Here is a 5341-nt window from a genome sequence, read left to right on the forward strand (position 1 = left end):
GTTCAGGGAGCAGAGAATCCTTCCCTCTGAGCTTCTCTTGGACATAGGGGTCACAGACCAGAGGGGTGCTGCCCGGATGGCCCCTTCTCCTGTGGGTGACAGAGTGGTGGCCTGGGAGGCCACAGAGGTGAGTTCCAGCCCCGGCTCTCCCACCAGTGGACTGAGAGACCTGGCACTGGTGACTTTCTCCATTTTAGAAACAAAAGTGCTGGATTCAACCCCCACCCCCACCCCTGGAGCTCCAGGAGACTCATGGTTTACCAGGACCAGGGCACCTCTCCCACGTTGGTCACTGTCCTGGCCAGGTGACGGCAATGGAAGTGTGCCAGCCCGGGCCCAGCTTGTCATGGGGCCACTTTACAGAGACACGGGGAGGTCAGGCCTTCTCGATGAGGATGACCTCCGAACTCGGGTGTTTCTGACTCTAAATCTACTGTAAGATGATCAGCAAACAGCAGGTTCCAAGTCAAAAGTAAAAAAATTAAATTCCTTTTTTGTTTTGTTTGATCCTTTTATGGTGTCTTGCTTTTTCGACAGTCATGCTTCTCCAATCCCCCCTTTAGGGACAAAGTGGGAACTAAGATCTGCTTCATATTTTACAGCCCCAAGCCCTGCCTGTCTTGGAAGAAAGCAGAGTAGAATCAGGCCCTAGAAAGCTGGCATCGGAGTCTCTAACAATCCGGGCTGTGCTAGAACCTGCGGCCTGTATGTTCCCACCGGGGCAGTGCCAGTCTTAGAGGGGCTCCTCCTTGGCAATCATCCAACCAACAGCCAAGCCCCAAATATCCCCTGCGGAGCTGGCCTAGTCCTCTGCCTGCCCTTGTCCAGGAGCAGACACCCACCGTCTTCCGGCAGAACCAGGGAAGTGTGCCGGGGACAGCACACCTGGGTGCACTGCCCAGCCTGGGCCCTTTGTCAATCTTGCCATCCTGGCCTCACCCTCTGGAGGCTCCAGCTTTATACTTGAAAAATAAGGATACTGCTTCCTCTAACAATGATATGTGGATGAGCTGAGCTTTCAGATCCAGTTTCTGGGACGCCCCCAAAGGCCTGCTGGGAGGGAGGGAGGACTCTGACATGGGGAGGGGAGGGGAGGGGAGGACCGAGCAGCTTCCTGCCCAGAGCTCTCTGTGAATCTGCATAGAGGACAGGGCAGGCAGCTGAAAATATAAAAACCGCTGCCCTAGTTATGGTGGAAGTGAGCGGCATCCAGGGGAAGTAAACGTTAGCGATTTCACCGGTCCCGCTTGTTGCTCCGTTATCCCCTCTTCCTGGATACTTCATGAGATGCTCAGCTAAAGACCACACCAGAGGAAGGGAGAAGGCACAGGCAGTGTGAGCCATGAATGCATCTCTCCAGCTGGTGTGCTATGGCAGCTTGGGGATGAAAGAGGCCGTGACCCAGAAACAGGCAGCACGGAGGGCCGGCCTGGCTGCTTCTTGCAAATAAGCAGGGTCTGCAGGATCCAGCATCTCCACTTGGAGCCACAGCGCCACCTTCAGGACCACCTTTGCTTTGCATTTTCTCTTCCAAACACCCCTTAGCGGCTGCGAGGTCTGCAACTGGTGGTGGGAACCTGAAGGAAAACAATCTGCTGGTGGGCCCTGACAGATGAGCTTTGGGGAGAGTGGAAGTTCATTGCCAGCAAGTGTATTGCAGCCAAACTGGCAGGGCTGTGCTCCAGGCAGAAAAACGTCAGAGCAGAAAGTCAACTTCAGATTCTCAAGATAGGGAAACTGAGGCTTGGAGATCAATCCACAGTTCTAGAGTCTCCCAGAGTGGGAGGCAGAGCTGGGACCTAGACACAAGCTTGTGAAGACCTGCACGCCCTTGGGCTGCGATGCTAACTGCACCATAACTGCACATGGGAGAGGCGTCTCCCCCAGCCTCCAACGCACACACTGGAGTGGCTCCTTGTCACTAGAAAGGTAAGGAGATGAAGCCAGGTTTGGGGTTGGTGGCTCTGGGTGAGCCTCAGTGTGTGGCTTCCACAAGGCCAAGGAGAAGCCTTTGCTCTTCTATGTGGATGTGAAGGGACTCATGCCCAAGACTCACCTGTCTTCCTACATACCTTCACACTCACCCTTTCCACCTGGAACGTGTCTACCCACTCTTCACCACCACCCACTCACAAACTGCTGTCTTGCGAGGACTTCTCTGGCCCTGCTCCCATGTGTGTACATTTGAGGGGCTGATTGCTGGATGGGTTCACCTGTATTGTGATGGTTTGTGTGTTCGTTTATTCTTCCCCATATCTCTAAACCCAGCCGGAGCCAGACACAGAGCAGATGGGTCCTTAGAAAAGAATCAGGGATGGATGGAAGAGCGGATGATGGACAGGTGGCGGATGGGTGGGTGAGTGAGTGGGTAGATGTTAGACAAATGGACGGGCATCTTGGTGGATGGATGGACGGGTGGATGGATGGGAAACCACTTTTTATATCCCAGGACAGGCTGACATCCACCTAAGTATCTTTTCCCAGCCAAAGTCAAAAAGTATGCCAAGGACAGTCGTGTTGGGTCATCCTCCTCCTCACTGCCACCCCAGCATCCCAGAGAGACCATAGAATGGCCTTCCAGCTACGTCCCTGGATGCCGCACCAGAATCTATAGAGTTTGCTGAAATGCATGTTCCTGGACTTCCCCCTCAGAGATCTGACTCAGTGAGTCTGGGGAGGGGCTTCAGAATTGGATTTTCTTTTCTTTCCTTCCCGCCCCCCAATAATGGGGATGGAACCCAGGGCCTTTGCACTGAGCTACACCTCCAACCCCTTTTATTTTTTATGTTGAGACAAGGTTTCACTAAGTTGCCCAGGCTGGTCTCAAATTTGCACTCCTCCTGCTTCAGCCTCCCAAATAACTGGGATCACAGGTGTTCTCTGTCACACCTGGTGGGGATGAGAATTTTTAACTCTGTACCAACTGACGTGATTGCCGTGGCATAGGTGAATGTGCCAGCCACTCACAGACGAGGACCAGCCTGTGAGACAGCTAGAAATGGCCTTCGCTGACTGTCCCATCTGGGGAGGTTGCAGAACTGACCAAAGTCCCACAGGTGTAAGTGGCAGAAAATACCTGGCGAGTCTTCAAGGTGTGGAAGCCCAGGGAGAGGAGAAGACTTCTGACTCTCTCCAAGGACCCTGCTCGAAGGCCAAGCTGCAGGGTGCCAGACACCCCCTGGGAAAGCAGCCTCACCCCACCCACAGCTACAGGACTGAATACCTGGGCAGCAGAGCCCAGGGCAGTGGCCGGGCAACGTGCTCACCGTGTTTGCAAAGCCACCAGCTCTGCCCAGTGTCTGTTTCCACCTAATCATAGCTCTCGCTCCCAGACGCGGGCTCTGCCAGCTGACATCAGCAGACCTGGAACACGAGGCCAGTAAGGGCTCGAGGACAGCAGCAGGACCAGAAGGTGGCTTTGGACCAGGGAAGGCCAAACATCTTGGCAGCCACGCCTGGGCAGGCAGCGCTGCCAGGCCAGCTGATGAGCTCCTGGGCTGCAAACACCCTACATCTTTTTCTGAGCATCTGCTATGTGCCAGATTCTGTATTTGGCACCTTCCTGTTCTGATTAATCCATGTAAACACCTTTTTATCCTTAACCATCATATTAACTCCCAGAGATGGGTAATATCATCATGCCGGTTTCAGATATAAGGAAAGCACATTTCAGAAGGGCAAAGAGACTTGGTCAAACCCTGGACTGCTGAGTGGGAATGTGAATCCAGGTTCCTCTGCTTTTCCAGGCTCTCTTGCTGCCAGCATTCTGGGTCCGGACTCTCTGGCCTCCCTGCCTCTGTGCACAGTGTCCCCCTCACCCAGAATGTCCTGCCCCTGGCTGCCACAAACACTGTCACTCTCCTAGACCCACACTCCAGGCCTCTTCTTCCCGGAGCCCTCCTGGGTCCCCTCTCCAGCCCAGGGGAGCTCCCTGCTGTGCTCCTGGGGCTCATCGTTTAGAGGCATTAAGCTTCATTTTCAGCAGCTGCAGTCGCTGACATTTTGAAAATCCCCTAAGCCTCAACCTCCAGCCCCCATCTGCACTGCTGCCTCCACCCAGCCCCTGCCATCTCACCCCGGTCCCCAGGGCCTAAGTCAGTGGGCTCCCAGGCTGTCCCCTGGTGAGCTGCACAAGCCCGGCATCATGTGTATACACTAGGCACCCACCGCCTGTCCTAGCCAGTGGCTGCTCATCACCGCTGAGGGTGGTGTGGCTCTTGTCCAAGGAGGGACATGGAATTCTGGGCTAGAGGTTCTGCTCCGAGACTAATACCCTACAAAGCTTCAGCCAAATCCTCACATGTCTATGGGACAAGGGACTCCTCTGACCCTTGGCCAGGCCAAGCACTTGCTGTGCATTGCAGGGGGTGCCCGTGTCTTCAGCAAGGTCTCACTGAGGCCAGAGTGGCTGAGGAAGACAGGGGCAGGCCCTGCCGATCAGGCCAGAGGAGGGGCCTTGCTGCCAGGCAAGGACCTTGGAGCCAGTGTGCTCCAGGGTGGTTGTGGCTGCTGCTCTCTGTGGCTAGTGACCCTCACACGCCACTGATGTGGGAGGAGAACCTGGCCCCGGGACGCCTCTCAGGTGCTGCTAATGGAGGAAGCCTGGTTATCGTGATGAGGGTCTCGGCCAGCTGGAGTGGCAGCGGGACGGACAACAGAGAGATTCTGGAAACATCTCAGAGGAAGCATCTCCAGGACACAGTGACGCCAGCATGTGGCAGGGAGGGGGCAGGGAGGGGGCAGGGAGGCAAGGGCGCTGTGGGGGTACCTACAACACCATAATGCCAGCTACCAAGTGTGCACCGGGCACCTGCCATGTGACAAGACACTTCCTCACACTCAGGCTCCGATTCCTGCTTTGTCCTGCACTGAGAGGATGGTAGCACCAAGCAGCACAGAAAGAAGGCAGCTTTCCCAGGCCCCCGCAGCTGCCCGGGGCAGCTACCTCCAAGGATGGAGTAATGAGCACCTGACAGGTCCCGGGCACAGAAGATGTGGCCCCAGCCTTGGCCCCTGAGGTCCCTGCTGCAGCCCCAACCACCAGCAGGACCTCTTCGAGCACTTTGCCCTGGAATTGTATTTTCTGCTGCAGACAGGGGACAATGCCTCCCGGTGTGACTCGGAGAGCTGGGCCCCGGGAAGGGATGTCAAGCCCAGACCATTGTTCCCATGAGCTGCCTGCCTGCCTTTTATCCAACTTCCTGGAGCTATTCTTCAGCTCCCAGCCATCACCAGGAGCCACAAAGCAGTTAATTACAGAAGTATAATCCCCGTCTTCTCCAGAAGCTGCTCGTCTAGGTCTGAGAGAAGATAAGATTTATGCCTCTTTCAATTCCTTTAT

This window comes from Fukomys damarensis, unplaced genomic scaffold (assembly GCF_012274545.1).
Source record: "Fukomys damarensis isolate Sample0158 unplaced genomic scaffold, DMR_v1.0_HiC HiC_scaffold_27, whole genome shotgun sequence".
Classification (NCBI taxonomy): domain Eukaryota; kingdom Metazoa; phylum Chordata; class Mammalia; order Rodentia; family Bathyergidae; genus Fukomys; species Fukomys damarensis.